Genomic DNA, 12,324 nt, shown 5'->3' on the forward strand with positions numbered 1-12,324 from the left:
TTTACTGATAAAAGAAGACTGTTGAAGAAAGCGATAAGGGATAGTAAAAAGGAAGTTGAATCTGGGTTGGCAGATAACGTTGTCTCTGACCCAAAATCATTTTTTCGATACGTCAATAATGGATGTAAGGGGACAGTTGGCCCCCTCTCGATAGGAGGCTCTAGGGTAGAGAGCAATGTAGGCATGTGTAGTGCTTTCGATGACTTTTTCGCGTCGGTTTTTAATGGAGATAATGATATTCGATATAGAGGTGTTGCATGGAGTAATAAAACCCTCAACGATATTCAAGTAGAAGACGTGGAGGTCATAAATCTTCTAAGAAATGTATGTGCAAGCAAAGCACCAGGACCAGATGATATCTATCCCAGGGTCCTCAGGGAATGTGCTAATGAATTGTTGGGGCCAGTCGCACATATATACAGGAGTAGTGTTGCTGAGGGTATCGTCCCAAGAGATTGGAAACTTGCTAATGTTGTTCCGATATTTAAGAAGGGTAGTAGAGAAGCTGTTATCGTCCAGTGAGTTTGACGAGCTCCCTCTCGAAAATTTTGGAAATTATCATCAAAAGGCAGTTTGTGAAGTGGATAGACGAGAATAATGTATTGTCGGATAATCAGCATGGGTTCAGGAAGGGGAAGTCATGTGTAAGTAACCTCCTTTGCTTCTATGATCACGTGACGAAGGCTTTGGGTAAGGGCAAAAATGTAGATGCTGTTTACCTTGATTTCCAGAAGGCGTTCGATCGTGTCCAACATGGTAAACCCTTGAAGCGTTTACACGAGATTGGAATTGGGGGCAACTTGCTGAATTGGATAGAATCGTGGTTATGAGATAGGTCGCAACGAGTTATGGTGAACGGGGAATTCTCTGGTTGGACAGGCGTCACAAGTGGAGTTCCTCAGGGAAGTATCCTTGGCCCCATACTTTTTTCACTTTTTATCGATAAACTCGATCAGGGTATCGATGGGATTACTAGCAAATTCGCAGATGATGTGAAGCTAATGGGGGTAGTCGGGAATGAAAGCGATAGGGAGTTGCTCTCGACCAACTTAAACAGGATTGCAGCATGGGCAAATGAATGGAGCATGATGTTTAGCGTTGATAGGTGCATGGTCGCTCATTTTGGTTCGAACAACCCTCGGTTTTCTTACGTGTTGAATGGTGTCACTATCCCGGATGCAACTAGGGTCACCGATTTGGGAATTCTCATTGACGAGCGGCTTAGGTTTTCTGAACATTGTTCAGCGGTGGTCAAAAAATCGAATAGAATGCTTGGTCTCATTTTCAAAAAGGTCTCTTCGCGTTCTCCTAAAGTCATTCTTCCGCTTTTTCGAGGATTAGTTCGTCCTGGACTGGGGTATGCTCCAAGGTTTTGGAGACCATACCTACAGAGGGACATAGACTTGGTTGAAGGGGTGCAGAGAAGAGCTACGCGTGTCCTTATTGACACACGGGGCTCGAGTTATGAAGAGAGACTTCATTTTTTAAATATGTTTACATTGGATGAACGCAGGTGTCGAGGAGATATGATCGAAGTGTTTAAAATTTTCAATGGGATGGATAGGATGGACCATGAACTTTTAGTACACCGCCAATCGATTGCTTTTACAAGGGGACGCCAGTATCGATTGGTGAGGGACAATGCAAGGCTATGGTGTCGCAGGGAATTTTTCTCTAATAGGGTTGTTAATAAATGGAATAGTTTACTCCCGGAGGTAGTAAATTGTAACACAATTGACACGTTTAAAAAGAAATACGATAAACATGTTGGGGTAAATCGAGAAGCTATCCATACTTAGAATCAGACAACCATAAGTATTCTTTATGGGCATCGTATAATATTTTGTCATGTGTATATATTTGTTTATAATTTTTGTTTATTGCATTTTTAATTGGGTTGCTGTATTTTTGAAGTATATGACATCCATATTTTTATGGGCATATTTTTCTCAGCCACCTCGTTGGACATTTTGCCTGTTGTGGCGTTGTATTTGTATTTGTATTTGAGGCTAAAGTCTATAACACATTCCTCCAAACACTCTAAGAACGTTCTGGGATATCATAAACGAAATACACCAAGTCTTTGTCCAACTTCCCTCTGACCAATAAGTAAAAATTCTATTTGCGAGAGAGAGATGGCGCCACTAGCATATATCTAACGGAAAAAAACTGCCATTCACTTCATATGCAGCGATAATTTTTCTTTATTGATAAAGAAATGCCGGAAACACAGGGGTAATAAAAACTGAAGCTGAGAATGGGTGTTGTGTTACAGACATGAAAGAAACAGAACAAAAACGTTTTCCGCATATGTTGCGACCATTAAAGTAATGAAAGTGCGTCTGGTGTATGATTACAAAACATTTCTATTATGAGATTCCCTTTAGGCAAGAGTTATACTATTACGATGAATACAAAGGAAAGGAGTAAAACGAAACTTGAAAATATTTGATTTGAACGAAACTCAAAAGACGGTTTTTGCATTCAAAAATTTTCCAAAAAATTGTTTTCTTCGCGGTTAAAAGAGAAACAAGTTCCAACGAAGAGAGGACTCGATATGTTTATTGTCAGTTTTCTTAGACATTTTCCCTCAAGGATTATGCATATGCGCTTGTCACTTGAAAATAGAAGGCAACTTTCAATCTCATCGTTCTTCTTGCTCTTTGTTTGCTGGAAAGAATTTAATTGAAATCTTGTGACAGTTGGAAAGCTTTTGACAGTGTCCCCTTCCCCCTGCGTGCCATACAAGTTTCTAACTTGTGTATTTTTGTTACCTGGATTTGATATTTGGTGATATTACGGTTTCGACGATGCAGTTTTGAAGAAAATATCCTAGACACACGCATTCTTTAGAAACAGATAATGCCATTATATGAGGTAAGACACCGTTTTAAATGAGCAAAAATTATTTCATTCTCAAAGTTATTCAATGTATTAAGAAGATTTCTGGGCTGGAGAGCCGTAGTCCAGAGGAATTTTGATTCGTTTACAGCAGGGGTGGCCCGCGGGTCAAATGCGGCAAGAGTAAAGTGTTCCAGTAGAAAAGTATCGGCACACACACACACACGCACGCGACAAGCGTTTAGGCTGACCATATTTCCTTCATAAAAATACGGGAAATCAAGATCCGTACGGGATATCACCAATTATCACAAAAAATTGTCAAATGCAAGTAAAGTTGTCAATTATTGCCAACAAAAAAAAATTGTTAAACGCAAATGAAATTGCCAATTACAGCCAAAAATTGTGAAAGGCTAGTAAAGTAGCCAATTATAGCCAAAAAAGTTGCCACAGGCAAGTAAAGTTGCCAATTTCAGTCAAAACAATAATAATAAAAAAATTGAAAGGGATTGATCCATAAGTCATGAAATGAATCAAAATTCTTCTTTCCAAAACAAGTAGGCCCCGTTGAAAATAAGGGGAAAAAAACGGGAAATTTTTTATGGAAAAAAATTGGGATGACGAGAGAATATTACTGGAACGTCCCGCAAAATTACAGGTCATATGCAGTGTCTATTTCTCGCATGGGTAAATAAGGCACGTGCCTAGAATTCCAAAAAAATTTAGGCCTCCGCCATATTTTAATATTTTCTCTCCTTTTATGTAGAATATTGATAAACGTGGAATTTGTATCGATAGCAATTATGCATAAGTGTTACATAATACAGTAGACTCTCGGTAACTCGACACCCCAAAAGTATCGTCAAACCAATACCAAAGCAGAAGGTGAAGCAGAAGGTTCTTGCTCTAGAAGGTGTTGGTCAAACACGCCAACCTAAGCGGATGTCAAGTTAGTGGGGGGTTTTTCACTCTAAATTCTTGTCCGATCGTTTTTTGCGTTCGTAATTATATACACATTCGAACAATTCCACTAAACAAAATGCTAGTTCTCATTAATTCTAATTCGGGGTTGTTTCAGAACATAAAAATAATCAAGTACATCTGTTTGTTTTTCCTTTCCGAAAAGAAAAAAAACAATTCTACACTATTCAGTTTATCCCACGATTGTTCGGCTGAATTTTCCTGAGTGCGTAGGAAGTGACGTATCACATCTACAGCTTTTAATGCATCATGGCGAGAAAAGGTGCAGATACTTCTTCTTCTTCTGAACTTTCTGATTCTATTTTTTCGAAACATGAAGCACTTGCTCTTTGGTTGATTGATTCTAGAATATCGTCTCGTCTTCTAAAAGTTACAAAAAAAGATCAGAGTCAATGTTCACAAATTCAACCCCGGTAGAGTCACTCTCGTAGTGCTGCTATTTATGCTTTCTCCACACGTAATCTGAGAGGAATCTTCGGAGAAATTATCGTTTTCGAAAGACTCAGAACAAAAACCGACATGACGGAAGCAGTTCCGAATCGTGGCACTCGTGACTGAGACTTCTATGGAGAATCAATCACTTCAACAGCATCTAAAACAGAAATTTTTGCGTCCATTCCAACATCCACAAATTTTTTTGGTCTGCAATTTTCTGTGAAAAGTTTCCATACTTAGAATAATTCCTTGACACAGCGGTTGTATTAGATAGTAGAAAAGCACATAATTTGATTGCTGTCCGTTATTTTTGGGTGAGCGGTGCAATTATCTGCAATTTAAAAAATGAATAGAACTTTTCTCGTCTCTCTTGAAAAATTTCTATCTAGCTTCCTCAGCGATTGTTCGAAAACTTCCGATGTCATCCATACCTTTTTGTTGCCACAGGAAGAGTTTTAACATTTTTAAAGCACTGCGGGGTTTTTATTTTACCGATGACTAACGGTTTCAATTTCTCAGAAGAGTCTGAGTGCGCTGCCAAACGATCTTCGTGTTACCTCCCTCACATTTTTCTCCTTTTGAAGGCAAGAGTTTGGTTAGGCAAAAGGCGAAAAAATAAACCAGTCCCATCACGATTAAACATACCTGCATCTTTATAACCTTCGTCATTAGTTTGAGCATATCATTCTTCCAATTTCCAAAAGTTTGGGGCCGTTCAAGTATTACGTAAGCAAAGTTTTAGCCATTTTTGACTCGCTCCCCCCCTTGTCATATCTCAAAAAATTTTTTTTTTAATGCAAAAATATATATTTTTTTTGTAAATTTGAAATTTCGGAAGACAATACCTTTATATGTTATAATCAATTTCTGTTAATTTCAATGTTATTTGAAGGCTATGAACTCAAAATTTATCTTTAATAAATTCCTTGCGACCTCTAAGCCAACGGTTCTCAACCTTTTTTGACTCGCCTTTTTAGTAAAAAAATTCAATGGCGGAGCCCTGTGGGCCCATTTTTAATTATTCATTAAAATTACTGATTTATTTTTACTATTTAAAAATATTTATAATTATTTTTTTAAATTTTAATGTTCTTTTTATTTTCCTAGAGCGGCCGCGGAGCCCCTGGAGAGTGCGCAAGAAGTCCCAAGGGCTCCACGGAGCACCGGTTGAGAACCGCTGCTCTAAGCCATATAATGATAAATCGCATAAAGGCCCTTGTCCCGAGGACCAAATATGGCCCTGGGGGTTATCTGATGCGGCCTGCTTTCCTCAAACCTAATTTTGTAAAAATGAACTAAGCGGCACATTTACAGATCGCTTAAGTGTCCCGTGGTACAATTCCAGAACATTTAAGCGGCCTGTGGCACAATTCCACAGCATTTAAGCATCCCGTGGCAAATTTTCAGATCACTTAAATGACCTGGGACACAGTTCCAGAACACTTAAGCGATCCGTGACACATTTAGAGATCCCTTGAGTGACATGTGACGTAGTTTTAGAGCACTTAAGTGGCCCCCAGTGAGGTTCTACATCACTTAAGTTACCCGCGGCACATTCTCAGATTATTTAAGTGATCCGCGGCATATAATTGCGGATCACTTGAGTGCTGCGTGGCACATTTCAAGAGTACTTAAGCGGCCCGGACACATTTCCAGATCACTTGGATCCGCGAAATTTAGAGATCACTAAAGTGATCGGCTCTGTAGGGCACTTATGAAGGGGGGGGATGTCACTTCAAGTGCCCTCAAACTATCGAAAGGTTTTCTCGTTTTTATGTGTGGCGCACCGAGTAACATGCCATTAAAAATTGTCTAAATCGTCCAATAAAAAGTCTGATTTTCTTATGCGGTTTCTGCTTGGTTCGTAAGAAGATTCAAATGCTGACAAAATTTTCCGACTATTTTTAGCAAATTTTGAAAAATAGTGTTCCGCGCAACTTCATATTCTTTGGCGAGTTCACTCCGAGTTTTACCTGATTTCAGTTTTTTTTTTCGAAATTCCGATTTCTGATTTTGAAGTTAAAATACGAAGTTTGCGTGAAGCCATTGCATTCACGGCTGTCGATACTCACGATGAAAACCAAATGACATATTCAGCGTATAGGTGATCTCTCTCTCTCTCTCTCTGTGGGGATTATTTTCATTCTCCGCTCTCTTCCAAGCGGTCTTTTGATCAATTTGGATTTTTTTTTGTGAATTCGTATCCGTGATTATAATCCGAATATTGAGAGAGAGAGAGAGAGAGAGAAGGAGAAAGATAAGATCAGAGATAAGTGCGCACCACTGTAGTTAATAAACCGTTTCTGAATTATTCCACACATTGTAAATAAACCCCCCCCCCCCCAAGTATAGATATATACTGAATTCTTCTACATGTATTCATTTACTTATCCGTATATATGTATATACAGTAAAACTTCGATAAGTCGTCACCTCAAGTTATCGAAAAATTGTGACGGCTTAAGCGGAGTGACGACTCAAGCGGAGTTCCGTCAGTTTTAATGTGCAATGTTATGAAAATCTTATAATTTTTAAAGTAATATGGCATTTATTAAAGTATGAATCAAAATAGCAATATCAATAGAATTTGTAGATTGCAAAAGAAAAAAATAATAGCAATTTTTTATCTTTTTTATCTCTTATTACTTAAATTATTGCGGTGAAATGCACTGTACACTTTGATTTATACCAGTAATTTTTAATTTAGACTAACAGAGCAACTGTTTGAATAAGTAGCTTTTCTTCGTAACAGAACTCTCTATTGCACATTAATTTTACATATACATCAAATTCAATTTTAGTGTTTGAATTCTTCATCAGTAGTTCATGATGCAACTACAAAGTAATCTCGAACACTTTTGACTTGGTGGAGGGGCCCTGGGCAGGGAAAAGTAAACAGAAGACCTCAACTTGGGAAAGAATGTCTAATTTTTTTCAACAAAGATATTTTGTTTAAATTTCAAGCCCTAAATTAGTAGAGCCCATGCTTTCTATGATTATTTATTATCCTTGACTATATAATTTATTAATTTAACTTGATTAATTTGATTCTTCGATTTACATAATTTTTGATTTCCTTGCACTATATGTAATCTTTGACATATCAATAAATTTTGGTTTTGATGGAGATGCCCTGCCCCCCGGGTGGGGGGGGGGGAGAAGTGCTTACGTTGCTTCTTGCGACAGAGCTTTGGGTGTCTCGCGGTTTGTCCAGTTTCTCTAATGGATCCCAGGCAGAAATGAGATCTAGCTTGAACAGTCCCCAACGTTCCAAAAAGCTTAGTCGGCAAATGAACTTCCCCAGCGTAACTTTCGTCACTTAAACTGTTCCGTTTGGGTATATAGGATTTTATGGTGACTTTTAAGCATATGGCAATGCTGTTAACACACAAGCTCTTTTTTTAATGGGAGCCATAAAAATAGTCTGTTCCTCTTTCTCAAACTTTTTCATAGTGACGACTTAACCGAAATTAGCGACGAGTAAACGAGGGTTTAATAACATTGTGGTCTATGAGAGCTGGAAGGGTCTGAAGAAAAATGACGACTTAACCGGAGTGACGACTTAACGAGGTTTTACTGTATTCAGTATATAGTGTTGGTAAAAACGATGAGTTAATTCAAGGAAACAGTTATTTTTTCCGGATATTATGCTGAGGTGAACTCGGAAAGAAAAGTCATCACGTCTCCGCCGGGACTCGAACCCAGGCCCTCTTGCATACCGGGCAAGCATGCTACCATCTACACCACTGGAGACATTTATTTCCGAGTTCACCTCAGCATAATATCCGGAAAATAACTGTTTCCTTGATATCTTGAGCTGAGAAAAAGCCATCTCTCTCTAAATGAGTTAATTGTTTTTTAGTCTCTACACGCAGCCCCCCGAAATCTCTCCAAGGACCCCTGGTTAAGAACCCTTTCTATAAATAATCAATAAACGATTAATTGTCACAGTACATTATTTGGAAATAACGTTTATATGCATTTCGGTGAATAATTTCGGGTAAATTTATTGAAAATAGGAGTCATTTCAGAAACAAAATTGCGAATTGGAACAATAGTCGAAATATTTTTAAAATTTTATTTCGATTTCTTTATTTGATATGAAATTGTAACAAGTTGAATTCAAGTGAAACTACGTAATTCAACAGTCTGGGAAGTAAATGACACAAAAGATGCAGGTTAGCCATAAAAATAATTTTACCGACACATATGAGTCCCTAGCTGCGACAGAAATCAACGAATTCGAATGAAATTCGAGATATAGGCATTTCTCATAGTATGTGTTCAAGAAGAAGTAGAGGAACAAAAATCTAGCTCTCTCGCGGTTACGGGTACAGCAACAAAATTTCAAAACTTCGAATAGCATCGCTCACTTTCATGCTAAGTAATCGGTGCAGTGATAAACCATGAATGGCGTTGGAACGGTACCTGTAGCACCATAAACGTTTGTGCTATACGTAGACAAAGAAGCATGTAGAAACAACCAATATTCTGCCGTCGGAAGCTCCCCTCATAAGAGTTAGTGCAACAACTCCTTGTGGTGAGATCTTCTTTCTTTGTCTGCGTCCAGCGCCGACGTTTATGGTTCTACAGGTACCGTTCCAACGAAATGCATGGTTTTTTACTGCGCCGCCAATTAGCATAAAAGTGTGTGTTGCTATTTGAACTTTTCGAAATTTTGTTGCTGTGACCGTAACCATGAGAGCTACGTTTTTTTCCCATCGCATACTTTGGAACCCTTACATCTCGAATTTCATTCGCATTTGTTGATTTTTGCGGCCGCTAGGGACTTGTGTATCGGCATATCGACAAAGTTATTTTATGACCACCCTGTACAAAGTAAGCATGATGGATAGTTAAGGATGATTATTGTAGGTGATAAAACAATGCCTAGTACTTCTTATATCTTATAGTCTATTCTCTGGAATCTATAGATTTATGCATCGCTTAAGCCGAGGCTACACTCGTGTCAAGGCTGGCCCAATACGTTCTATAGGAAATTAGTGTGGTCGCTTCACCATTGGCAATGATCGTCAAATATTAGTAGGCTGTTCCAGTACCTTCCAGCATCCTACATAAGTCAAAGGTGCCGCCTTTTTTTTCCCCGATCTTCCAATCTGCCTGGCCACACATTGGTCGGAGAACGCCAACACTCACAACACGAAGAGTGTTTTGGAAAAACCGGTCCTGTTCTTTTTCTTGGCAAATATTCGCCAAGGAATATTGGGCAAGTGTGTAGCCAGCCTATGCCACTGTTGTTTCTTTGCATTAGGGTAAAGGCAAATATTGGAAGCAAATATTTGCGAATGACTATTGGGCCAGCCTTGATACGAGTGTGGCCATGGTTTTAGCAAACGACGTGAGTGCAAGGGAACGGAAGCGTCTCGCTGTAGTGTTGTGCAGGTCAAGCATTGTCAGAACGCGCATGCGCGTGATTGGCGCGTGCGTTTCTGGCGACCGTTGGTTGACGCCAACATATTTCCTGGCGACGTTTAATATAATGGATATACTTAATTCTACTAAGGTTCGACATACACATTGGTACAGTGACCATCTTCGTTTTTTAATGTGTGTGTGAGATCTTAAATTTATTTTTTACTTCAATATAATTTAATTTTTGGACAGGTTAAATGTGTCTCATTTACATCACCAATCGCCACATGCATTCCGGTTGTGGTGAAAACAGAGTTGACATTTTCAGTCCGGGGGGCATGAGCCTCCTTTAACGGCCGGAAGAGCGAAGCGACGTCCAAGCCCGAACGAGGTCTATTTACTAATAAAGTAGTCGAAAATAGCGAGTGTTTGGCGATAAGTTGCTAAGCGTTACAGCCAGACACACTCGCGCATGCGCGTTCTGACAGTGCTCAACCTGCACAACACTGCAGAGAGACACTCGTAAAGGAGCAAACCGTGAGTAAAAAAATTCCTAGGGGTGACTTCAGTGACTTTTTGAAAAAAAAAGCTGTAGGCAATCTTTGGACTTGAAACCACACAACCTAAGAAGAATTTACTATTCTCTACGCAGGAAAATCGAGATGATTCGTATGACCACTGGCGTGTACATAGATGAAAGGGACGATGCTGCAGATTATGCGAAAATGGGAACTGAACTGTGTTTTGCTGAAATCATAAAAGAGTTTAGTGTTTTGTGCCACGTAGAAATTTTTTCAAAACATTCCATATCAAACTGTAAGTGTTCAAAAAATGTGTACTATAACCGTGTTCAGTTCTGGTTTTAATGTAATCGGGTTTAGATTTTTCGTTTATTTAAATTGATTGTATAGCATTCAATTAATTTTAGTTTTCTTGCGACGAATTGGTTTAAATTATTTTGGTTTAAATAAATAGATTTTCATTATGAGGGTTTTATTCAGGAGTTCAAAAGGAAGAAGCCAGGTGCCTCAGTAAAATAATTTAAGGGAATTTAAGGAGGGTATAATATCAAAGGGAAACTAAAAGAGCTACCGACTCATCGAAGAACGACCTTAAAAAGAACTCTCATTCTTCCCCCGAATCGGTACGTTTCAGGAGGTGCATCTTCCGGGTGTTAAGTTTAATTTTGGGAATAAACGTAGCTGTAAATCGCGAAGAGCCTTTGATGGGTGCACCTGCATGCAATTCCATGTTTTGTGCAATTGGAATTGTTTGTGTCCTTTTAATTCGGCACCTACTTGTGTGGTTCGGTCCCATCTCTAGTTTCGGTGCTCCTTTTACATTTTCTGTGTTAACTTTGTCCACGTTACACGAATTTCCTCTGGTAACTCTCAACTAGGTACGGTTTGCTAAAGACAATTGCTTGATATTGTCAGGGTGAGAGGTAGCGACAAGAAGAAGCACCAATTGATCTTTTATTAGACAGGCGGCAATTTCGGCGACGGTCGAAGGTGGCTTTAGGGTTCGAACGGGTCAGGTTCTTGGGATGAACTTTAGGCGGGATGAGGATCGGTCAGCTGTGGGTGAAAAGGAATGAAATGAACCGACGAAGGCCAGGGGTAATTTTTCGGGAAGAGGGATATTAAGTTAGGAGATGGAAATGTTCGGGAGATTCAAAGTTGATTTGGGCGTGAGAACGTTGGTTTTGAGGGAGGAAGGAAATTGTGTTCTCATGAGAGAAACGTAAGGATTAGCGTGACCAAAGAAATGAACCGAAAACAAAAGATCAAAGAAGTGATAAGTGTGGAGCATCCATACTAGCTTTAGTTCTCTCCCTTATGCATATTTTGAGAATGATGATAAATCATAATGTTTGATATCGTTTATGTTGCTGGAAACTCTTAGTATCGTTAATGTTCATTCAGAGTGTTATCGCCTTGTATAACAAGTGCAGCAGACTAATATTGAATATTCATGTATTTTAATTTGAGTAGTTGTCGTTGATTGCTTCAGTGTTTCTCTCGGGTGCTATGTGGTAGTACCTGGGATAACTACATGTTTGGGGGGAAAACAATTTCCGCCACAACACACACACACACACCTTGTTGCGAGCACCGCAACAGTAACTCATTATATTCAAATTATCTAGAAGTACTCAGAGTAAATTTTTTCAAGTCCAGAAAACTTAAATTCTTATTTATGTTTATTCTTTTCTTATTTTGCTTTATAGGCAACATTTGTTTCATTTTTGTATACTGCTGCTACTGGGTTGACGATATTGCTAGAAGACAGTATAGTTTCGTTTTCCCTATATTGCTAATGGGTTGGCAATGTTTCTTACAGGAAACATCACGTATTTTTTTTTTCAAATATTAACAATAATTTTTTTCTCCATATAATGACATTCAAGACACTTCATTTACTCTATATAACGCGTCAAAAAATTCTGTGCATGTTTCAATGCTTGTCAATTAAAGGGTTAATCTCTTTTGCGTTATTTACTTAACAAAAACATTTTGTTATTATCAGTTGAAGAAAAAGCAACAAACGCTGAGATTAGTGGAATTATTTTTTCTAACCTCACTCTATGGTTGCGAAAGTATGCAAGTTTAAACGAAATTCTTCTAATTAGCTCAACACGAGCAAACTCGTCTTCGTAAAAAAAAACAATTAAAAATGAAAATGAAATAAAGA

This window comes from Pholcus phalangioides, unplaced genomic scaffold (genome assembly GCF_987345545.1).
Source record: "Pholcus phalangioides strain wild (caught in Gottingen) unplaced genomic scaffold, Ppha-v1.0 ptg000017l_1, whole genome shotgun sequence".
Classification (NCBI taxonomy): Eukaryota; Metazoa; Arthropoda; class Arachnida; order Araneae; family Pholcidae; genus Pholcus; species Pholcus phalangioides.